Source organism: Miniopterus schreibersii, assembly GCF_964146895.1.
Source record: "Miniopterus schreibersii genome assembly, chromosome: 4".
NCBI classification, from domain to species: Eukaryota; Metazoa; Chordata; class Mammalia; order Chiroptera; family Miniopteridae; genus Miniopterus; species Miniopterus schreibersii.
Window position 1 is genome coordinate 46322661 of NC_138105.1, and position 26044 is coordinate 46348704.

Consider the following 26044-nt stretch of genomic DNA (forward strand, 5'->3'; position numbering starts at 1 on the left):
TAATGGTGCAATGTTTACTTAAATTTTTTTTTTGCAAATAAGTTGCACTGATGTCTATGTAAATCAAAACTGGTAACTAGTTTTTCATTATAATTTTCACTTGCTTTTTATATTTTATTATTTTGAATATAATTAAGTTACTTCCTTTAACTATAAAAATAAATGGACAAAGAGGGTGGTAGACAAATTTTAAAAATTAAAATGAAGGTATTCTATCTATGCAGCATCAAGTGGAGATAGAGAAACTAGTAGTACTACCACTGGAACAGTGAAGTGAACCTGGAAGAAGGTATTCCACAAATTTTACTATTAACGGCAATTACAATTAGCTGTGGCAGAGCAAAATTAAAAAGCTCTTTCTTACGTAAAAATTTTTTTCAAATAAAAATGTAGACAATATTTACAGACATTTTTGGCAAACACAGTGAATTTTATAAGGCTATTTTGCAAAAAGTAGACGACCTTTAGTTAAGCCACCAAACAACTGCCCATCATATGAACACTAACAGTATCAAAAATCAAGAGATTAAAAATTTGAGAAATTACTACTTTCTTTTAGCTTTAAATAGCCATGTGATTCAAGAGACGCTCCCAAATTAAAAATTTAGGAACATTTTGTTTGACAAAAACTTCCAAATTTAAGAAGAAATGTCGATATGTAGCTTAAAGATCAAAATGATGACATAGATATGTTTTCATCTTTTACACCTGTCAAAGAATTTCAGCTATACATATTTAAAATTCTTTTTTTTTTTTTTATCACAACAGAGAGATCCAGCTGTGTTAGGTAAAAAATCCACACATATTGGAGTTTTAAAGAAAGAAGTGATGTTTCTCTTACTGTTTTGTTCCACTCTGTAACACACATTAAAAAGGTTTGTGGTCAAAATTCTAAAGCAAACTATGAAAAACATCAAGGCCCAGCCGGGTGTGGCTCAGTGGTTGAGCACCGACCTAGGATTCAGGAGAATGAGGTTCGATTCAGGTCAGGGCACATCACTGAGGTCGCAGGCTCCATCCCCAGTCTGGGGAGTGCAGGAAGCAGCAGATCAATGACAATTGTCTCATTATTGATGTTTCTATCTCTCTCTCTCCCTCTCCCTCTCCCTTTCTCTCTCTGAAATCAATAAAGATATATTTAAAAAAGAAAAAAGGGTCTCCCTTTCAAAACACAACAACAAAACATCATGGATTAAGTTGTTTAAATTGTCAAGCATGTACAGCAAATTTTACGAATCCTAGGCATTTCATGAAACTGTTGGAAAAAAAGAGAAGACAATACATTTCATAATTTTGTGTTTTTGCTCATTGGTTAAATAGTGCAAGAATTTCACAAAGATTTACTGTACTGTTAACTCTGATTCAAGCAAGGGTTTCTTTTCAATATTCAGTAATCAAAGACAGAAAAGGCAGTATTCTTTACATTTCTCACTGGTATCTCACTACATGTAAACAAGCTTAATCTGAAGCATCTAAGAAAGGAAAAGTTTATTTATGACCTAGCAACACAGTTATGGAAATTTATGTTGAAAATAAAAGATTTCATAATATAAATCAGTAACAAAAATTTTATACCTTTCCCTAACATAAAGCAACACACAGAAGAATTTAATTATAATGGACAGTGTTATGCAAATTGGCTGCAAAAATGACAAGAAATAGTTGATAAAATTTAGAGTTGCTTTTCAACTTAAGCAATATCCTCTGGAATTTGTTGTTAATAATACTGAGTTGACACAAGAGTTAGTGAATTTGTTTGAGTAGCGCAATTTTGAAACTGATAAGCTTTTACTTCAGAGTCTAGTAAATTCTACTAAAAAAAACATGGACCAGTTTTATCAATTTGAGTGCAAATATTAAAAGAAAATTATTTTTTGGTATTTAATTCAAATACTGAAAATCCTAAGTATGTTAGAAACAACTTAGGTACGTGAATCTATGTTTTCAACCATAAATTATGAAATCTAAATGAGGATCAAGTATTTCTGATGAAAATTTAGTGACCAAATTGAGATGTAAAGTATCTACCAGGTTTTGAAGAATTGGTACAAAAAAAGAAATGTAAAATATCTCAATATTCTTATATTGTTTATCAGTTAGAATGATGTATTTTGAATATTGGTAAAAAATATTCAAACTAATTTAGCCATTTTTTGCTTTTTTAATAAGGCTACTGGAAATTTTTTAATTACATATGTGGCTCAAATTATATTTCTGTCACACAGTGATGTTCTGGGCAAGATTAACTAAGGATGAACATAATTAAGTTCTTATGAGAAGAGCACATTTCTTTAGAACATTGCTATCAACTACAAAAAAAATCACCTTGAAAGTTCACATTACGATTGCCCATCATATTATACGCACAACACACAGTGAACAAGACTCCGCAGCAGAATATAAATTTGCCAAAGGAAGATTCAATGATATACTATGTTTTGCAGCATATGCAACCTCGGTGTTACAATAGCTTGGTCTTTTATAAAAACTAAAACAGAGGAAACCCATTCTCTAGGAAACTAGTTGCAGAATATAACAGCAGCAAATTATATAAAGACAAGAAGAGTGGTAAAATTGGGTGCTTACTAAGAGTAAAAATGCAAACCATATGAAAGCAAAAAGCAGTGATACTATAACAGCTAAACATTCCAATTTTGCTGCAACAAGGATAGGCATCTCACACAAAAATTAGAATGGCATAGCAAAACAATAGCACTTTTTAAAGTTAGTGAATTATAATTTGTCGGAAAACAGAACCAAGTCTTGTGCATCCTCATGCTTTCCACAGAAACCGTAGAGAGCACCCGTCACATACTAAATTTGTTTCTTTAGAATTTACTAAGTGTAGTATGTTAAATGCTTAAAGTAACTTATAATTTTGGTTTTATTAAGAACAAAGAGTAAAAATAGCACATAAAGTGCCTAAAGAGTTTTTAAAGTAAATAAACATGAGAAATGTATATTTTAAACACCATGACACATAAGGATAGACATACACACCAATGGAATAGTACTGAAAGTACAGACATTAAACCATACATCTGTGGCCAACTGACTTTAAGCGAAGTGCCAAGTCCACTCAATGAAGAAAAAATAGTTTTTCAAATAATTCTGGGATTACTGCAATTCCACATACAAAGGAAGGAATACACCATATACAAAAGTAAATTCAAACTGAATAAAGCTATCTAAATATGAGCTAAAATCACAAACCTCTTCCACAAAAAACACAGGGGTAAATCTTCACGATTTTGGGTTGCCGTGATCATGGCAATGGATTCTTGGATATGACACCAAAGTATGAGCAATCAAAGAAAAAACAGATAAATTGGACTTTATCAAAATTTAAAACTTTTGTGCACTGAGACATTACCAAGAAAGTAAGACAACCTATCAAATGGGTGAAAGTATTTGTAAACCATATATCTGATAAGGGCTTAATATTCAGAATATATAAAAAATTCCTACAACACAAGAATAAAAAGATAAACCCAATTTAAAAATGGCCAAAGAACTGGATAAACATTTCTCCAAAGATATATAAATGGCCAATAAGCACATGAAAAATGCTTAACATCATTCATTATTAGAAAAACACAAAGCTTCCTAAAGTACTAATACAGAACATAAAGTTTGAAATTCTATTATTTCTCTCCATAAAGAAGTTGGCATGCCTTCTCTTCCCTTTTGTTCATCAAATGCAATATAGATGGATATAACAAAAAGAACAGGAGCTTATTCAAAATCAGAAATACCTGGATTAGCATCCTGACCCTACACTGGTAGCATGACCATGGGCAATTACTCAAAATTTCTGATCCTCCACGTTTTTTATCTATAACAAAGTCCAAAAAGCTATAGTTTCCTTTTTCCTGTTTATATTCCCTTATCTCTTTTTTTTTATGCTTACCAGTATAGGTAATCAAATTTCAAGTGGATATACCTTTTGATCCAGTAATTTCACTTTGGAGAAAGTATCCTGCAGAAAATAAATAAGAAAGTTCTCAATGTGCTATTATTATGAAAAGATCTTTAAGATATACTGTGAAATAAAAAACATCTGTATACTATGCTCTCTTTTCTGTAAAATGGAAGAGAATGGAAGAGAATTTCTGTGAGTGTGTGTGAGAGAAAGCGCGTGTGTGCGCACATAAAGACATTCTGGAAAAAATTTTAAGTACTGTATGTATTAAAATATTTCATTTTTACTATTTCAGGCATGTTAAAAGGAGAAAAAGACCGACTCTATCTGGATAAGAGGAAAAATAAAACTGAAGCCCCAGAATAAACAAACTGCTAATATTGTTAACCAGAAAATGAATGATATGAATGAGTCCCATGTATCAAAGGGTGATTCAAATAAGGTGTTTTTTCACATTATATGGAAAAAAATGAATAGGTCTCTGTTTGACATAATGAACAAGTCCAGAAAAAAAAATCCTCTTTGTTCTACTACAGTGTTTCTCTTTAATCTGTTCTAATACTTGCCTTTCTAAAAGTCTCCAGAATACATACATATACAATATTTATACATATTCATTACCTTTTGAGACAGCATGGAAGAACCTAGAGAGTATTATGTTGAGGGAAATAAGCCAGTCAGAGAAAGACAAGTATCACATGATCTCACGCATATGTGGAATCTAATGAACAAAATAAACTGATGAACAAAATAGATCCAGAGACATAGAAGCATGGAACAGAATGAGGGATCTCAGAGGGACAGGAGGAGTGTGGGGGGGAGATTAATCAAAGAACTTACATGCATATATGCATAACCCATGGACACAAACAATAGGGGGGGGTGAAGGCTTGGGGGGAGGGGCATAGAGGGGACCAATGGGGGGAAAAAGGGGATATCTGTAATACTTTCAACAACAAAGATACATTTTTTTAAATTGTAGATCATTTTAAAATGAATTGAATTCACAAATTTTATCTATATTGTCTACATAATTTATTATTCATATATAGCACATATTTTAGAAATACTAAGAAACAACACAATGGAAAAGAAGAGTGTAAAGAAAAATAGCTTGAGGCTACACTTTGTAAGACTTTTAATGCAAACTAAGTATTTTCTATTATGTTGTATCAGCAATAGGTAGCCACTGAAAATTTGAACAACAATGAGGCATGATATGAAGAAAGAATGTTTATACTAGCCAAAAACTGGAAGCAATCCAAAAGTCCATCAAGTGATGAATAGATAAACAAAATGTGGCATCTCTATACAATGGAATACTATTCAGCCATAAAAAAGAATGCAGTACTGGTACATGGCATAACAAGGAAGAACCTTGAAAACATTATGCTAAGTGAAATAAACCAAACACAAAAGGTCATATATTGCGTGATTCCATTTATATAAAATGTTCAAAATAGGCAAATCCATAAAGATAGAAAGTAGATTGGCGGTTGCCTGAGAACTCAATGGAGGAGAAATGGGAAGTGACGGTTAATGGATATGGGTTTCTTCCTGGGGTGATGAAAATAATATAGAATTAGACAGCAGTGATGCTTGCAAAATGTCGTGAATATACTAAAACCCACTAAATTGTTTACTTCAAAAGGGTAACTTTTCTGGTATGCAAATTATGTCAATAACAAAGAAAGTTGAGGGTACTTGTAAAAGACTGCAGGCAGGAAAAATAAAAAGCAACTATATTGGTTTAGCAATGAGTACATAAAAGCTATCAAGGCTTCTACTGTTAATCCCAATCCAGGAAGCACCATTCAGAGTATTGTGCTCCAGAGAGCACCCTCACAGATACCCTGTAGACTGGATATAGCCTGGCAAACAGAAACAATAAATTTAAGAGAGGCAAAAAGGAATGCCAATAATACTTAATAAGTATCTGAATATAAAGAGGAAGGAATTAAGACCAAAAATAGACATCTATTTTCTCTTTGAAAATGAAACATTCACAAAGCAGAAATTCAACAGAAGTTAACATTTGTTACCTTGGGGCTGAGGAAATAAGGTTAATGTGTAGTTTCTTTTCCAGACTTTTCCAAATTTTCAACAATGACATTATTTATATAATGAGGAAAATGTATAAAAATGTATTTAACTTTATAAACAAAAAACTTTATATCTCAACCACAGAAACCATTCAAAAACACCAATACCCTAAACTATTAAAGAGGCAAACATTGTTAAAGCCAATTTCTGGAGGAGTTCATATACTACTGTCCCTAATTTTTTTAAAAAAGTTCATAGTCTACCTTTGCACTGTCCAAATATGGTAACCACTAGCTAGCTAGCAAACACTTGCAATATGGCCAAGTCCACATTGAGATGTGCTATTAAGTATAAAGTGTGCATCAGATCTCAAAATTAGTGCTAAAATAAGAATATAAAACCTCATTAATAAATTTTCACAGTTTTCAAACTGATTTCACGTTGAAATAATATTTTGGATATATTGTGTTAAATATAATATACTATTAAAATTTTTTCACCTGTTCTCTTTTAGTTTTTTAATGTAGCTACAAAATCACTTAAATTTAGCTATCTGGCTTGCATTGTATTTCTATTGGACTATGCTGCATTAAATGGCAGCTAGATGAGCCTTTTGAGAGCTCCACTTGAGTCCTCCCATGGTCCCCTTTTTCTTATGCTCCAGGAAGGCTTTTCCCAGAGTGTTTCCTGCACACACCAAGCAATAACCATAGGAAGTGACTAGGAGGGAGATCTTTCATGTTTCCTAAAATTCAAACTGTACTGTGGATCTTAACAAGAAAACCTGAGATGAGTACATTTTGAGATTGTCTTAGAGGTTACAACTATCTTAAGTGAAAGGTGAAAAGTCTCATAATAACATGAAATTTTTTAGGAGCTTGGAATTTCTAGTTGAAAATTATTTCTGTTTATGACCCTACAAAGACAGTAAGTAGAAAAGTAGATAGGAAATTATACAAGTATATACAAGGGTTAGGAGAGCCAACTTTGAATATGATAGAAAAATGTATATAAACAAAATAGAGGTCAAGAACATTACAGAACTGTGTTTAGAAAGCTTCAAGGAGAATCATTTTACCCCCACGCTGAAGGAATAAACCTAAGACCTAATAAAGAAAGGAATACTTGATAGATATACTTAAAATCCCTAATCAATTTACTTTAAATGAGGGAGATTACTGTGGGTAGGCCTGATCCAGAGAGATAAGTTCTTAAAAGAAGACAGAGAGATTCCAAGGGCAACTCTCCTACTATCTTTGAAGTAACAAATGACCATGTTGGTCTGCCCACAGGGAGGATAACACGGTGAGAACCCAATGGTGGCCCCTTGGAGCCTCTAAGAGAGTGGTCCCTGACTTAGAGCCAGCAAGAAAAACAAGGACACCATTCCTACAAACACAGGAACTGAATTCTGCAAACCACCAGTGAGCCTGGAAGAAGACGACCCTGATCAAAACAATAATTATCAAATTATTAATTTATCAATTATCAAATCAATATTCTTATCCTCTAGATTCACATCCCTCTCCCTCCTAGATAATTCTTTATTAATAACTGGGGCAGCCCTGGCCAGTGTGGCTCAGTTGGTTAGAGCATTGTTCCGTGCACTGGAAGGTTTTGGGTTTGATTCCTGGCTGGGGCACATACCTAGGTTGCAGGTTTGATCCTCAGTCAGGGCACATAAGGGAGGCAACCAATCCATGTTTCTTATCAAAGTTTCTCTCTCTCTCTCTCTCTCTCTCTCTCTCTCTCAAATCAATGCATGTCCTTGGGTGAGGATTTAAAAAATAAAATAAAATAACTGGGGCAGCTCTCCGATAAAACCAATTATCATCAAAAGAAAAAGAGACCTAACCTAGCAGGCATCTTCCTCACCTTCAATTGCCCCCTTTTCTCCCATGCTTCAATAGCATCAGTCATTATCCACACTTGAGAGTAAATACATACTCACTCTGTTTGGGCCCAAATGTACAGAGGCCTTACTTAACAATTTTACTTAATGACAGCTCATCCAAGATGTAAGACTAATACTAAACATTCATCTTTCCAATAAGCTCAATACTAGAATGGGCCCATAAGTGAAAAAACATCTTTCAAAAAGTATCACTGGATCAAAAGTCTCATTACTGAATCAAGAAAAAGGTCTACCTAATGCATCAGATGTACCAAACATCTAGGCTGTCTTACTTCTAGGATGTGCTTTCTAGGAATGCAGAAGGGGAAAAGTTCACATGGAATCTCTGTCAACTACTGGAACTGGCTTCTAATTCATTCAATTACGGCGAGGCAGTACACTAAGCACTTGGAAACAAAGGTGACAAGATAATATTCTCCTCGCCCTGACCCTGTAGTTGTTTGTTGGACCATTGTCCTGATATGCCAAGGTTCAATCCCTGGTCAGGGCACATCAAGAATCAACCAATGAATGCAAAAATAAGTGGAACAATAAACTGATGCTTCTTTCTCTCTCCCCCCTCTCTAAAAGTCAATTAAAAAAAAAAGATAATATCCTCCTCTTATAGAGCCTATTAAAAAAACCTTCCCAGTTTTTTTTGGTTTTTTCCTCTTTTCCATTCACTTGTTACCATAGTACATGCCTACTGTGTAGCAGGAAATGTTAGGCACTTGGAGGGTGGAGATATTAACTGAAAAGATAAATAAGACATAACCCTTGTCCTCAAAGAACTGACAGACCAGTGTAAGAGAAAAATACAAATAATTATGTTAAGTGTTATAAAAGCCACATAGATACTGTGGGTAACCAGAGGAAAACACACTCCACTTACATAAATCAGGAGAGTCTTCCTAGAGGAAATGGTATTTAAGTATGGTCTTAAGAGATAAATATTTCACAAATGAAAGGAAAAAAATATTCCAGACAGGGGAAATAACAAGGTGTAGAGACAAATTATACATGAAGGTATATATATGAACATACACACACACACAAATATACATTAAAGTATCTACATGCTGCATATACATGGATATACAGTCAGTGTTTCAATGCAAGTGAAGGAAGTCATCTGAACTATACAATACAGAAAATAATGTGATTGACTATTTTCCCATTTCTCCCAAAGATGGTGTACAACTAACAGCATTTAATTTTCTCTCATAAATAAAGGGCTAGTGCAGGGAGGTCTGAATGGTAGAAGAAATCCTGGACTATGAAGGCTCTCCCTTAAGCAGTGTCACTTCAGGTAGGAATATAAAAGATAGTAGCAAAGAAATCAATTTAGAAGCTCCTAAAATGGACAGGGAATGGGAAGGGTCCAATTTTAAACACTGAGGAGAGGGGGAAAAGGTCCTAAGTTAAAGAGCACTGGACTTGGTGAGTAATAAAACATAAAAGGTGTGAGGGAAATAAGACATAATCCAAACGTTCTTGCTTTTTCCATTTACATATATTTGACTTTATGAATATTTACACTATGGCACTCACATCTCTTCAGCCCCCTACCCTTGATATACTTTTACATGAATAGTTTGCCACTGTAAAAAAATACATTTAAAAAATCCAGGGAAACCCACCTGGAAACCTTTCCTAGTCTGAGTAAGTGTAAGCACTCTTAGGTTACATTTGGAGTAACTGTGATATAACTTTTTTTTAAAATCATGAAATCTATTAATTTCCTATGTCTGTCTTTTAAAATGAACATTAAATGAGGCCTATTCCATATCTATGACTTATTTTTATCAATCATCAGTATTTATACAGAATCTAACTGGAAAAGTTCCAACACAAAGAAAATATTCAAATAAGAAACTGAGAGCAGGGTCTCCCAACCCTGGCACTATTGACATTTTGGACCAGACAATCCTTTGTTGTGGGGTGCTGTCCTGTACATTGTTTTTGCCTGGCCTCTACCCACTAGATACTAGTAGTACCCCCCAAATATACCTCCCCCAAGTTGTGACCCTCAAAAACATCTCCAGATATTGCCAAATGTTCCCTAGGGCCATTATGTGACAGGCGCTGTTTTGTGCTTCTTATTTATTATTTCATTTAACCTAACAACATAGTATCCACAGGTAGTAGTTGTTTTCCCCATCTTACAAATTAAGAAAGTGAAGCCAAAAGAGATAAAAACTTGCCAAAAGTCATACAACCCATAAGTGCAGTAGTCTGTATTTGAACCCACACAATGGTGGCTTGAGCTCCTGCTCTAATCACTATTATGCCATTTCTTATTAATGCCTCAGCCTTTATCATCTGATATTGGAAAGTAGCATTTTTAATCTTATCTGGAAATAAAAACTAAAATTATCAACACAAGTGGAAGTTAAAAGGTTCCCAACCTCAATTCAGGATAAATTAACAAGTACTTAATTTTTAAGTACTAACTATATGCCCAGTACCAACTTTAAGAACTAGGGTGGTTCAAAGAAAAGGAAAGTGCCACTTATTAAGGATTTGGCTCAGAACCTTTTTCATACATTATCTCTCTGAAATCTTACAACATTCCTGTGAGGTCGGCATTATCTTCTTTTCAAGTGAGGAAACTAAGGCTTGGAATAGAAAAGTGGTCCCTGACCTAAAAGGGGTTACAATTTCATTAAAGAGACCAGAAAAAGGATTTTTTTAAAAAAAGAAAGAAAGAATAAGCAAGTTAAATATCTCATTTAGCAATACACAGAACATGCAAAATAGAAAATAGGTGATGGGAAAGTACACAGTTAGTCAGGGAATACTTCTTAAAAGAGGTTTCTTGTATCCCCTCTCTTAAGAAATTACACTGATGAGCAAAAGGTGATAAGCTGGGGAGGAGCCACACTTCTGTAAACTACGTAAAACAGAAGTCTGGGGACTGAAAGGAAAGTTTTGTGATCGCCAATTTAAGTGGTAAATCAAGGAAATGATGAGGAGTATAAGGCTACCCTAAAATTAAGGTCAAGCTTAGCTGGAGACAATGAAACTGGTTCAATGATTTTAGAGTGCTCCTGCCACCAAACACACTCAAGCAGGGCAAGAGGGAAAAATATAAAAGATGTGAAGATGAAGACTGATAGGGTGGTTAACACAGGCTTAGACATAAGAAGTCAAACACCAAATTCCATCAGTCATGGGTCACCTATTTGGTTTGGTTTATTTTATCTCCCCCAACCAGACAGTAAGTTTGAAGAGGGCAGAGATTTTTATGTAGTATTCAGTTAGACCGGTGCCTGGCACAGCAGGTGCTCAGTTAATATCTGCTGCTGAATAAAGGCAGTAGTAGTATAGTGACATACTCAGAAGCAAAGACCACAGATGCCCTCAGCATTAAAAAACAAAACAAAACAAAAAAAAACAGCAACCTAACAGAAGTAACAATAATTGAATATCGTAGTATTTATTATTATTGCACCAGCTAACACTTATTGAGCACTAATCCTCAGCCAGACTCTGTGATGAGGTACCATTATTATCATCCCAGTTTCACAGGAAACACACATAGAATAAACAACTAGTCCAACCTCACAAAGCAGCACAGCTGGAACCATAGTCTATCAACCCCAAAGCTTTCCTCTCAACAGCTATGTCGCATACAGAGAATTACATCTCTTAGGCAAAGCTGAGAAATGTGGCCAAGGAGGAAAAAAGACAATAAAACAAGACAAAAAAACAAAACTCCAATGTAGTTAAAAACCCTTTGTGGGTTCCTTCTCCTAGCAAGTATTGTGGAAATTTTCCCACACATTGACTATCCCACACAGATTAAAATTTCAATGGTTTTAAAGAATCCAGATGCTGAAAAGCTAAGAACTAGAGTCAATCATCTAATCAACATTTCAAAGGGTGGTAGATAACAAGTGGTAACACCCCACGTCCACAACCCAAAGAAATAACAGGGTGTGACCTCTGACTAAGACTGACCTCAAAACTTCCGGAAGCACTCTCCTAGGTGTCTGCCTCTCCCCTCCCTCTTTTGCTGTGTGTCTCTCCCCTCCTCTGTACACCCCATCTCTGCTACTAAATGGCCTTCACAAAAAACCTGAAATTTTGTGTTTCCTGCTAATCTTCTAATCTAGTAAATTAAAATTTGAATGTTTCTCTAATGAAAAAATTCTACTTGTGTAATACTCAATAGAAAAAAGGTTCCCCACTCATTATAGCAGCATTCCAACGTTTCTATTACCAAATTCACAGTAGTCAATTTAGAACCACCAATCATGCAAAAGAAAACTAATGACACACATACTTATCTAGCCTTCTGATATTATTGCCCACATACTAAATAAACAGGAAGAAATTAAACTCATTAGAGAGACTATGTTCTTCTCCCATCTATCCAGTAACCTAGACATAATTATAAAACTCTTTTTTGAAAATCTCTAAAATGGAAAGAAGTGTAACTCCAATCACTACCAACAAAGAAAAATACTTAAAATACTGAATTTTTTAAAAACTAGAATATTCACTAAATTAACTGCTTAACCAGATATCCACTAATATTTACATCAATCTAATTTCTGAACTTACACCAAAATCTAAAGCAAATTTGCCTTAAAAGAAGAAGTTAGAGAGTGAGGATAAGAGCTGGCAAGAAAATCAGTGCTAAGAAACATATCTCAATCTTGCCTTTCTGCTTTTGATTTTTTTCATACACTTATCTTATACAGTTCTATTAAATAAACAGACTATGAAGGCATAGCCAAATTGTTCTCAAAATAGAAATACTTTCCAAATACAAAAATGACCCAGAAGCATTTATTTCTTGTATTAGCCAATAGGACACTGATTATGCCAAGCTTGAAGGAAATGTTATTTCTGAAACTGATCTTATATTTAATAAATACTAAGCATGAAAGGGAAATATCAAACACTAACACAGCTAACACTCTCCCTCTAATCATTTTCAGAAAAGGGAAAAACTAAAATTTAATTAAAATAGAATCACCTAAATAAAATTCCTTCCATCTTATTTTGAGATGAGATGTAATAATACAGATAAAACTTATTAAACTTCATGATTTCTTTAAAGCTTTGCATTCCCAACAGTTAAGGAGATGGACAGTTAAAAGACCTGATAACTGAATTACATCCTGACATTTCTAAATTTACAATTTAAACCACAGCCACTTTCAGAGATAATCAGCAAATTATTTTTAAAAGTCCCTTCTGATCTAAACACTACTGAGGTCTTTGGAAATGAATTCAAATTCCAGTTATGTTTCTATCAGTCTTTATTTTCTATAAATAATAACCACAGTAGTTCTATTTCTCTAGTTGTTTTTTTTTTTTTTAAATGTTAAATAAAATGTTAATGAATCATACACTGGTTTAGATGCTTTTGAAAACACTGCAGGATTACTTCGGTATTATATGTCAAACTCAAGGGTTGAATTTAAACGTTTGGCAACATAAAGCCTGACTTTAGCCTTCTGTCTATGTCACACTTTGAAAGATGTTTAACTTAACAAGTTAACAGTGATTGGTCACATTACTATATGCCAGGCACTGGACTAGGAGCTTTCCATATGTTTTATATCATCTCATTTAATCCTAACAATAACCATATGAAGGACATGGTATTCCCCCATCAATAGGTGATAAAGCTAATATTAGAAGGATAAATAGCATGTCCAAAGCCATGTAGCTAAGAAATGAACTGCCTAACAAAGGAGTCTTCTGCCTCCATAGTATGACTACATATTATTAGGTAAACGAGAAATGGATTAGCAGGATGTTGCTGGCTGCAGGTATGGACAATATTGTCAACCATTAGATAGTTATGTCATTATTAGTGAAGCAACTCCTTCTCAGACATAGAGAACATCATTCAAAGGGCTATTATTTATTGCCCCTTAAACTGCCCTAAAAAAAAATGCAATCCTACAAGTCTGATAAGATAAATACATTCTTCCAAAATCAAACAAGCAATTTGCCGTGGGATTTGACATTTGGCACTAACATACAGATGCTCCTTGACTTATGGTGGGGTTATGTCCCAATAAACTTATCATTAAGTCAGAAATGCATTTACTACACCTAACCTACCAAACATCGCAACTTAGCCTAGCCTACCTTAAACATGCTCAGAACACTTACTTACATCAGCCCACAGTGTGGCAAAATCATCTTGTTGCCGCTGTCCAGCACAGTAAGAGAGCATCATACCATTACTTATCGCTAGTTAGCCCAGAAAAATATCAAAATTCAAAATTTGAAAACTGACCACTGCTGAATGCGTATCGTTTTTGCACCATCGTAAAGTAAAAAGGTCTAAGACAAACCGCTGTGAGGCAGGGACTGCCTGTTTATTGATGGGTTCATTCAAGGTGCTGTGTGATGATGAATATACCAAAAGAAAACAGTATCTTATCCAATGGTGAGCCTCTCAGAGGAAAGGCTAAGTGACATTAAAAATACTTTGCACTGTATGTTTTAGTATTTCCTAAATTCCAGAGCGGTCACGCACAAAGGAGCACTTGGCACAATACACCAGGTACATGCACACACAGACACACTCACAACATGCTACCTCCTTCCCAACTCCGCCCAGGTTTCCAATAGCTATCTTTCAGCTGGAAAGAGCAGAAGAGACACAGCATAGCAGCAAAAACTGCATGATAGCTGACTGATCCACACACTATCCCTGATGATGGGGAAAGAGCAAAAGATAAGATACTCCGGCAAATTAGGTCTCTTGTGCATTCTTGTTTATTATCTTTCCGCTATCTGCATTGCAGCTGCAACACAAATGTAGGCTCTCATATTTTCTTGTATTAGCTTTCTGCTTTAAAGAAATCAAGTGTTACTCAAAAATTTTAAATGAACATTTTAGAAAAATTGCTATATATTTATTAATTTGTTGTTCACTATCCAGATCAAGTACAGATGTTTCCTCAAATATTTCACAATTCTGAAAGTGGAATAGGAGGAAACAGTAAATATACTTGTGTGCAAAAGTATAATTATTAGAAAATATATATCCCCTAGCGTTCAGGAAATGTCATATATATTTAGAAAATATACTCTAAACTCATTGTGAAAGGTATAGTGAGAAAGTATCAGTGATGTATCAGAAGAAAATGACAAAAATCTAAAAGCTCATTAAGGCATAAGACAGAGTGACTTTATACATAGTGGGAAAAAGTCTCAAAGCAGAAAGGTTTAACAGCAAGAGTTCATAATTTGAAAGTTACTTTAGATATCTGTTTGTAATGACAATTCAGCTACAGTTAAAAAAAAAAAATACACCACTCTTTTCTCTGGTCCACAGAAAGTGTCACCAATATAGACTATTTCTATTTGGAATATTTGCAGATATGAGATGAATACCTGGTATCTCTTAAATTGCCACCCATCCTAAAGCTTGAGAAAATGATAAAAATTACTTGAAAAGGCAAAAATTAAACTGAAGATTTTTAAAAGAATAAAGAGGCCTCTCCTAATGAATATGAAAGCAGTTTTATAGTGACCCTGTAAAAGGTATACTGAAATTGTCAGATTATATAAACTCTTTTTTTTTTTTAAGGAAGAGGGATTGAAGAACCAATTACAAGTGTACAAAAACTACATAAAATAAAAGCATGTTTGAAACTAACTAAAAGCTGATCACTATTGTAATAGTAACACCCTTCCCTACCGTAAACAGGAGAATCCTGAAATAAATAAGATTTATGAAACCAGGGCAAAAACATACCATTATCAAATGCAGGTATTTGTTGACATATGAAACAAATGTTTTCATATTAGCTACAATGTAAAACTACACAGGATGAATTATCCTTTCTAAACAACACATTGGAGACAGACTCAAGAAATTAGACCATGGGGCATTTACTGTTAAAAATACAGCAAAGCTTTTTAAAGTATACTTTTAAATGATTTAAGTGATTTTTTAAGATTTAATACTTGAAATTAACAAAACAAAAATTGTGGAGCCAATAATTGTACACACTGAATTGGTAACTAGAAGAGATTAAGACTTTATGAGACAAGTATCAAGTCGTAATGTTCTTATAATTTGGCTAATACTTTCATATGATTCAAGTCAACCATAAACACTTCTAATTTTATATCTAAAGAAAATGATTTATAATTTATTTTCACAACCTTTCAAAATTATATCCATAATTTCCTTAATCTTGTGGCCACAACACATAGCCAGGATATGCCAACTATGGTCATCTACAGATAAGAAACAAAAGTAGTCCCCACTTTTTGCTGCATCCGTTTAGAGATGGCACTGCCACTGCTCCTTAATCCACAGTTTTCACCACTATCTCGTACAGTAGACTCTACGCTTTATGCAGAATCATATTAAGACAACTCCCAAGGAACACATCTAGAACACATTTAGAAAACAGACCACCTAAAATAGCCAATCCAGATCTGCAACAGATGAAGCTCATACTGTATTGTTGGTAGATTTGGCAGATGTCTATACCAAGGGTCCATAAACTGCATGCCAAACCCAACCTACCTCCTGTTTTTATGTATAAGGTTTTTTATGTATAATGAACAGTTACACTCATTCACTTACATATTGTCTATGGCTGCTTTCACGCTTCAAGAACAGAACTGAATCACTGAGACAGAGACTATGTGGTCCATAAAATCTAAAATATTTACTGACCCTTTACAAAGAGAAGTTAGTCAACCCCTCCTCTACACAATGAGATAGCAGAGGAAACAGAAGACTTTTCCAAGAACCATCTCCAAAATACATGAATTGGGCTGCTGCTAGCCTAAGTGTGGGCTTTGCAGTCAGTTATCTGGTGCTAAATCACACAATGAACACCCACAAGGCTCTTCACTGTTCCCATACCAATCCCAAAGTTGCTGAAGCAAAGCACATGGGGTGAGGACTCCCGACAACCAGAGTCACACCTTTCCCACTGTCTTTACTAGTAAACCGTATTAACCTAAAAAAGCTGCCCTTTAAGTTCATCACAACACGGTTTCATCTGCATAAGTGGAAAGTAGGGGTCAAGAGAGCAGGCATCCATATGGCATATGCTTGTCCCTGTACTCTCATCCTGGAATCATCCCAGATTTAAGCTTCTTGTCTAAACCTCTCTTCCCCAGAGGGTTCTGCCATTTCAATGATCACTCTTTATTATTTTTTTTTAAATATATCTTTATTGATTTCAGAGAGAGGAAAGGAGAGGGAGAGAGAGAGACAGAAACATCAATGATGAGAGTCATTGATCGGCCGCCTCCTGCACGGTCCCCACTGGCAATCGAGCCTGCAACCCAAGCATGCGCCCTAACCAGGAGTCGAAGCTCAATCACCTGGATCCTAGGTCGAAGCTCAACCGCTGAGCCACCCCCAGCAGGGCAATGATCACTCATTAGAAGAAGGCCAAAGAAGCTACTAGGAAGGTGGAGAATTCAAACTAAGCATTGCAAAAGAGGGAATATATGTATTCCCTCCCTCACAATCCTTAATCCTTGATAGAGTCAACACTAAATGCTAGAGCCACACTAGCTGCAGGTTTCACAAGAAAAAAAAAATTCCAGTGTCTCATACCTCAAAGATGTCTGCATTTTTTTAAGTGCCAAGTTGCTTTGTGTTTCTTTTTTAATAAAAGGGTTTTTTCAAATAAGAATTTTCAGGACTTGTGTGCCAACACAGGGATATTCCCCTCCATTGTACAGGACACAAAGACACACACCAACTGCAAGCAAGGGAAGCAGCCATCTCTGCCAGCTATTTTTAGCCCCACTTCGTCATGTTAAAGACCAAACTTAGGATAATAACTCTGGGCAAACTTTAAAAACACGAATATGGTGAAAGAAATCTGTCCTCTTATGTAAAAGTTCCTTAACAGTAAAATCCTATATATTCTTCCAAACTTAACCTCAGGGGACCTATATACTCTACATAGCTATTTCAAAAATATAGAATCATATGCCCTAAGACTGAACGGATGCCATGTTTTAAGGCTGTTCCTCTCTTTTCAACTTCAACTCTCATCCAGTTGTAAAACATTTATTTTAGGGAAAGGTCATCCATTCTCTGTTCTTACTATATCTTTGCTAACTTTAACAGATTTTCCTCCCCCTGACCTCAAGTAAAAATACCCATTTTTCATTCTATATCAGCACTCTCAAGAAACCTTAATACTTTGAAAATGACTCCCAGCTCTACATTTTCAGCACTAATTTAACTATTTTATTGTCTTGAGTTTGCATCTGTATCCAACGTTTACCCTAAAATTTAAGGTCCAAAACAATGCCTCATTTCTGAATTATTTTTTACAAGAAACCACTAGCACCATACCACAACACTGGAAGGCCTTCTTTTTCACTCCTCTATCTTTACAGCTCTTCAGGGATCATAGTATACAAAAATGTTGGTTACCTAGAAAAAGGTATAATGCCTCTTGGCCTAAAATACAGTTTCTCCTCAATCATCTGAAACTACTGTCTCAGGAACATTGTTCTCAATTGCTTCTTGGATGTGTAAACATGTATCTAGACAAACAGGGACTGACTCTAAGCCTATTCAACAACTTCCTACTGTATTCCCATCAAGCTAACTTCCTAATTACATTGATCCCTCACACCCTCCAATTCCAAAAGTCTTAAACACGTTTCTTCCCAAAAAAAGACTTCCCAGATTTGGTTCAGACATTCCAGTTAGTCCTGCATAGTTCAACACCATCATTTCCCTAATGAAAAATGTGCAAACACATTTGGATCTACAAGGTACCAAACACAGTATCTGACATCTGGTGGCAGAAGATAAACAGTGGTCCATTCTCACTGTCCTACTATTTTGTGCAATTTGTAATTCATTGCCTTTGCCACCCGCAAGTAAAAACATCTCAAAGGCAGGGATCCCAAATACTTTGTTGTTTCTTTGATACCCAAATATGCAATAAAACATCACCATAGTCAAAGCAATAAAAAGTAAGTTTTAAAGTAAGTAAACAACTTTGATGAAGTACAATCTACACTTAAACTATAGTTTGTTGGTTTGTCCTTCCTTCCTCCCCCCAAAAACAGCTATGAAAAACTAGACTTCTCTTCCTCCTATTTCTGTAAAACACGGGATACATGAATTCCTCAAGGTCACAAAATAAGATAACAGAACCAGAGACAGTTATTTCTGATTTCGCATCTAACATTACATCCACTACTCAATATTTTCATGTCAGTACCCATTTAAAATAGATGGAATTTGAAGTTCCTTTAAAAAGCATAACAAGAACAAGGCATATAAAGAAAAACAAAACGGGTGGAGACATTCCAGAGGTGAGCAAAGTGATCAAAGCAATTAAAGAAATTAGTCTAAGACATACAAAGAGTCAGGAAAAATGGTAAAGAGAAACAATCAAAATCTGTAAAACCAGAAAAAGAACTCCAGCTTATTATAGCATTTCTCAAAACACAAACTCTGCAGGTGTCCTGGAACATTAAAGAGACAGGTTTGGAATAAATGAATGAATTGATACATAATTCAGGAGCTAACAAACTGCAACTCATTACTTCAAAAGGCAAAAAGTATGGGATGGAAACATTGTTTGTGAAAGTTTTAAATAAATTTAACCAAGATCCTGAATGGAGAAGTTACCACAGATAACCTCAGACATATCCATTCCCACAAAGCTTCTCTCAGCAGTGAGAGTAAGACCACACAGCTGTCTGGAGGGACCATAATTCTTGGTATAGTACTCCCTTATGTTGTCATATAAAATTCCACCCTACGCTGAAGCCTTAAGGTCTGTACAAATTACTTTCCTGCACCTTAATTTGGCACTCTCAGAGGATACCTAAAATACAAATCAAAGATTTTAAAGACTTCACCTCTAAAATAATGGAAGGAAAAAAATCATACTGCAAAATATTAAATATCAAGTTTCTCATTAGATAGAGAAGTGAAGAAACTCAAATAAGCAAAGCCTCTCGAGTCACTCTGCGAAATAAAAAGGGGCTGGCAATTAAGACACATGCTACTTCCCCCAAAAAAAACATTTGGGTGAAGAATAACAATGTCTATAAACTGGTTAAAGAAAAGTACTGAATGCTCTCCCCCAGTTAACTTGTGATTCATAAAAACTCAGAATTTCCTGAGTAATTGAAATGTTAGTGTCCTCCTGATACACAGGAATTGGACCCAGAAAATGAGAAGGTAAAAACTCCTCCTGCACCGAGAGGTACTCAAATGAAAATCTCTTCAAGGAAGAGTGGGGGGGGGGGGGGGGAGGGGGGTTACTTTCAAGGATCCACAGGGTAAGAGGTTCCCACTTGAGAACCCAAATAAGAGTTGCACCAGAAACAAAAACTACACCGCAGTTTTTCACACCTGGTGTACCAGGAAAAGGTATATTAGAGATGTCCTTTGTATGCACAAACGCTCCGGCTTCCTCAATTTCCTCTGGTCAATTACTGTCCAGAAAGGTGCAAGCGTCCACTCTGGAGAAAGACAGAACTCCTCTAAGAGAAGCCTGGAAGCTTGCGTATTCCACGTAAAGAGCTGAAAGCTTAAAGCACAGAACTACCTAACACCTTCTCCCGCCGGGAGGAATAAAGGTACCTCCTCTCATCCACGCGCTCACTCCCAACACTCCCGGAAAACATCACCCAACTCCAGGAGGTCGCACCGGCATCTTCCCACTCCCGACCCCTCCATCCCTTTCCCCGGGCCACTCACACTCAGAGAAGAGCCGTGGCGCGGAGAAAGTGGGCTGGTTCCCTTCCTGCTCCGGGCTGAGGCTGCAGCTGCGAGGCTCCGACCCGCGCGTCGCAGGGCAGCGGCGCTCGTGTCGCTCAACCCGGCGGCCCCCCGGGTCTCTTCCGCGCCGCCGGAGCAGAGGCGGCTTCGGCCCGCTTATCTCCTCTTCTCCCCTTCCTGGGTCTCTTCAGGCTGTCTCCTGCCCGTCCTAGGCCACTTCTACCGGGACAGTCTCGTTCCGGAGGCTCCGGGTTTTGTTTTTATAAAGTTTCCTCTGGGCGGAGGCAGCGGCCGGCCCCCCGGGTCCCCCCGGCCCCGCCGCCCTCGGGGCTGGGGCGGGGGAGGGGGCTCTAAGAACTCCTCCCGGAGTCCAGCCGAGGAGCCGGGGGGCCGGCGACTGGCCGAGGGAAAAGACCCCCGAGGGGGCTAAGGGCAGGGGGAAGGTAAGGAAGGGGCAGCGGCGCCGGTCCTGCTCTCCCCGCCGCCCGGGCCGCCGCTTCACATCGGGGTCCCCGCCCCCCGGCCGGGGGTGATTGCTGAGCTTGGGACCCCGGATCATACACTCCGGGGCGAGATGCTAAGGCCCCGGGCGGGTGGCCGAGGCGGCCGCGAGGTGGGGGACCCGGCCGGCTCCGCAAGGCGCCGCCCCCGCTCCCGGCTCCTGCATGTGTCGCTGCGGCTGGGACCCCCTCCCTACACCTTGGGGGTCCCTCGCCCGCGCCCCGGGACCAGATAGAAGCTCCGGCCCCTCCTCGGCGTCCTCTCACCGCGGAGCTGCTGACTAGCCCCGACCCGAGGTAGCCGCCTCCCTGCCCCCCTGCCGCCGGCTCCGGCTCGGGCTCCGGCTCCGGCGTGTGCAGCCGCTGCTGCCGGCCGGGAAGGTGAGGGGGGGAGAAAAGCGGTGGCCGCGGCTCCCGCTGGCCCAGGTTAGGGCGGAGGTCGTGGCGGCAGCCAGCGCACGGGGGCGGGGTCTTTCGGATGCTCCCAGTCTCTCACGCTCCCGGCGGCAGCGGCGGCAGCGGCGGCAGCGCCCGGAGCTCAGCTCGCTGTCTCGCTCGCTCTGTGCGGGGCTCTCGCCTCACTCCAGAGAGAGGGGCGGGAGGAAAGCGTCGCGGAGCGATGACGCAAGTCACCTAGCAACCGCTCTCCTCCCCCCTCCCTGCGCTTTCCGCTCCGAGGCTTCCTCTGCTGGCCTTTTTCTCCCCTTTCCAACCACCCCGCCCTGGGCGACTCTGGCGCGCTCTGATGACGCCCCAAAGGAAGAGGAAGTCGCGGCTCGGCGAGCGGGTGGGTGCGCCTAGGGCCGCGGGACTCGCCGCCGCCGCCGCCTCCGCCGCCTCTGCGGCCGCGTCAGAACTGAAGAGAGGAAGGGGAGGAGCCGAGTGGAGCCTAAGCTGCCGCCTCGTCTTACCCACGACCTGAGGGCGGCGGAGAGGGCTTTGCCCATTAGTGGTTTCCTTCAGGCAGGTGGTGACTGCTCCTTTGGGAGCAAGGAGGAGGCCCGGGCCGCGCGGCCATGCTCGGGCGCGCACCACCTGAAGGTGAGGCATTTGGCCCCAGACAGGCCTTTGAAAAGCTGTACTGAGCGAGAAGTTGTCCTGCAGCCGGGTCCGCTCGCCGCACCTGTTCCAGGGAGCGAGCGCCCCACCCTTCCCGTGCTGCGGGGCGAGACCCAGCGCGGGGTAAAGTGTCGTCGCACCCAGTAAATGCTGAGGGAATGAATGAGGGAATGAATGAACACTGGCGGAGCTCGGAGTGGATGAAGTGCTAGCGCTTTGTAAACTGCATAGCCTTGCAAAGATGAGAGATGTAAAATACATCCCTTCTTTCCCCTCTTCCCCCCCCCCCCAAAGGAAATAACGCGCCTGGAGTACAGTCACACCCCGAGTCTTCCTAGTGGAAAAGGAGGCGCATTCCCCGGGCGAGGGAGAGGAGCCGTCCTCCCGGAGATTGCGGAAGGATTTTTTGACAGTTTTTTAGTGGGAGAATTTAATAGTGCTTCACTCCTGGTAATCATTCGTGCTTGTAGTTTGAAGCTTTGGGGACCTGACCTTGGTTGTGAATCGGTGTACATTACCGTCATCAAGAAATTGTAGCCTGTGTTTCAAGTCTGACTCAAAGGCTATTTCCTTTCTAAAATAAATAGTATTACTGTTGTGCAGCTTTTCCTACCGATGTTATCCTGGAAAGTAAATTCAAGAAAAAAAACTTACAAAGTTGCAAGTGTAGTTCTCTAGGGGAAAAAAAATTTTTTTTACAATAAAAGGAAAAAGGACCAGAATCCCCAGATTGCACCTGTCCTGGTGAATAGTGTGAGAATGAGGTAAAAGCAGAAGCAATGATGAAAGGAAGCAGATTCTACAGTTCTGTGGTGGGACCTGGCATCCCCGCCTCATCTGGAAGGGCCAGTACTGGGTATTGCAAGTCTCCACCTCAGGGGATAAAGAGCACGTTTTTTATAGGCAGGCTTGGGAAGCTTGGGTTTCTGCCACTACTGCCACCACCATATGCAAACAGCAGACCAAGGAAACTTCTAACTAGATAAACCCAAAGGCTTATTTTTATTAACATGCTGCAGAAAAGGTGATGGAAGGGGGGATGGGATGTTGCAGAAGCAAGAAGACACAAAGTAGCACCTGCCTAACCACCCTGGATCCTAAATTCCAAGAGCCAGGCTAACTATCCTGCTTAAACTACCCTGGATTTGACCGCCTCTTCATAACCTGCCATGTCTATGTTCTTCCAAATAAGACTCACAGAGAATCAGACCATCAAGTGATGGCCCCATATGGCTACAAAACAAATCTTTTTAGGTTTTGCCTGTCTTCCTGATTTCCTGAAAGAAGTTGAAGGAGTAAAGCACACAGATTTAGGGGATTTTGTGAAACTGAGAACCTTAGATTTTAAGTTCTGTGGGGATTTTATAATATTTAATTTTTTTCATTTTATTTTTTTTTATTTTTTTTTAAATATATCTTTATTGATTTCAGAGAGAGGAAAGGAGAGGGAGAGAGAGATAGAAACATCAATGATGAGAAAGTCATTGATCGAGCCCGCAACCCAGGCATATGCCCTGACCAGGAATCGAACCACGATCACCTGGATCCTAGGTCGACACTCAACCGCTGAGCCACGCCCGGCCGGGCGTAATTTTTTTTTTCATTAATTTTAGAGAGAAACATCAATCCGTTGCCATGACTGAACCAGAAACTTATTTATGTGCCCTCCTGGGAATCAGACCCGCCACCTTCTGGCGTACCGGACAGAGGACGCTCCAACCAACTGAACCACACTGGCCAGGGCAGTTCTTTGGGTTTTGAATAAAAAGAGTGCAGCCCAACAAAGGATGCCTCAAGGAAAGTGTGTACCAGACAGACTTTTTCAGCAGCCTTATCTGTGGCTCCACCTTAAAACCTTAATGCTGAAGACAGAATGGCACCCCAGAGAGTGCTCTACCACCTAAATAAGAAGTAACAGCTGCACTAAACTTGGCAAGATCCACCCACCTCACCACCCAGCATGATAACTGGAGGAAACAGCTGGAACTGGCGACTGGAGAAGAGGAAGTTCATATATGTCCAACTTGGCCTGCAACTTTTTAGTTGTTTCTTTTTTTCTTTTTTTTTCTTTTTTTATCCACTGGAGAAAACAGTTCATTCAAAATTCAAAAATCTTTGAAGTTTTAGGTAACAGTTTTTCCCCTGGTTTGTCTATTTTTTTCTGATAGAGATCTGCATGTTAAAATATAACAAAGGGATATTTGTATAGGGCTCTATTCTCCTACACTTGAAAGTGAGCACTTATGGGAAACTAATCAGTGTTTTATTATCCCACATCAGGGGTTTTTTACTATTAAAGATTTTATAAGCTAAATTATCTGGCAAAATTTCTTTCTACAAATACCATTTTACAGTATTCAATTACTTTTAGAATTTTTATTGTGAAAAATACATTGAAATGCATAAAGCAGTTATTCAGTATAATGAGTAATCATAAAAGAAACTTCCATGTGACCAACCAGGTCAAGAAATGGAACATTGCCAGCACCCCAAAATTCCCCCTGCTGACCTTCCTGAACACAACTCTTTCCCTCTTTTTTAGAGGTAACATTATTCTATCTTTTGTGATAATTATTTCCTTGCTTTTCTCAGTTGTTTTATCACAAGTATGTATCCCTAAACAATATATTGTTTGGTTTTACCCTTTCTTTTGAACTTCATTAAATGAAACAATTATAATACATAATCTATTATATTTACCACTGTAGCTCAACATTGTTTTTAATCCATATGTTGTTTGGGTTGTTTATATACTAGCTTTAATTTGTTCATTTTAATTGCTGAATATTACAGTGTTCCATTGTAGCATATGCCATAATTAGTGATTCTTTTGTTGATGGGTATCTGGCTTGTTTCTAGTTTGGAGCTGTTAAAAATGCTGCTGTGAACATTCTTCATATGTATTCCATCCTGTCTATATCAGTTTCTGTATGGTATATACCTGGAAGTGGATATGTGTGTCATAAACTTGAATAAATAATGTCAAGCTGTTTCTAAAGTGTTGTAATCACACCAGCCATGTTTGAGCCCCATTGCTGCACATCCTCAGCCACACTGGGTATTGGTAGTTCTTTTCAGTTCTGCCCGTCTGGTGCGTGTGTTGTACTATGCTACTGTGCTTTTATTTTATTGATTTTTAGAGAGAGGGGGAGGGAGGGGGAAGAGAGAGAAACATCAGTGTGAGAGAGACACATCAATTGGTTGCCTCCCATATGTGCCCCAACTGGGGCCAGGATGGAACCTGCAACCCAGCTACGGACCCTTGATGAGGAATTGAACACTAACCACTGAGCCACACCAGCTAGGGCGTATGTCATTGTGGTTTTAACATGCATCCCCCGATTACTGATGCTGTCGAGGACCTTTTCATATATAAACTAGCCATTTGGATTTCTTTTATCAAGTGTGTTACTGCCTTTTCATGCCTAATCTCTGAGATGCCCAATGGAATATAGTTATTTGTTGTGATTTAGCTTCCTTAAATCTATGTAACTAAACCCTATTCTTTGCTGCTTTGTGTATTTTATAGGCAACTATGTAACAACTTCTTTCCCCCGGCACAGACTTTTTTTCATTTCCAAGTTTCATTCATTTTATAAAAGTCACAATGGCTTTTCTTTTTCTTCCTAAACTTCTTGCTAAAATACATGGTTTGTTTGGGTATTTATTTTTTAATTTCACTCATTAATATCAAATACACACCACCCATGTTTCTACCTGGCAAATTGTCCCAACATATTGTTAGATTGTTTTTATCATTTTCTTATCAGTCAATTCTTGGTTTACAGTCAGTGATACTTTAAAACTGAAGGAAGATGAGACGCAGAGAAATTAAATGACTTACCCAGGTCAAAAGAGCAAGTAAATAGGAAGCCTATACTCCACCCCAAGTCTTCAAATAGAGTATG

General features: G+C 38.4%; 1 protein-coding gene and 1 long non-coding RNA gene across 7 annotated transcripts in view; one reads left to right on the forward strand and one right to left on the reverse strand.

Annotated features, from left to right (window-relative positions):
• FBXW7 (F-box and WD repeat domain containing 7) overlaps window positions 1-21665 on the reverse strand; it is a 156293-nt gene extending 134628 nt beyond the window's left edge. The window contains exon 1 of one of the 6 annotated variants that reach the window (XM_081135353.1): window positions 20557-21665. The gene's annotated coding sequence lies outside the window, so the exon portion shown is untranslated. Of the gene's footprint in view, window positions 1-954; window positions 972-3910; window positions 3960-20556 lie in introns of those variants that run through there. The other 5 variants (XM_081135359.1, XM_081135357.1, XM_081135355.1 and 2 more) reach the window with 5 other exon arrangements.
• Window positions 21666-21872: 207 nt separating this feature from the next.
• On the forward strand, window positions 21873-25128 carry LOC308556489. Its single transcript, XR_013998709.1, has 2 exons — window positions 21873-22118; window positions 23568-25128. It is a non-coding gene; the product is annotated as an uncharacterized lncRNA (long non-coding RNA).
• Window positions 25129-26044: the final 916 nt, after the last annotated feature.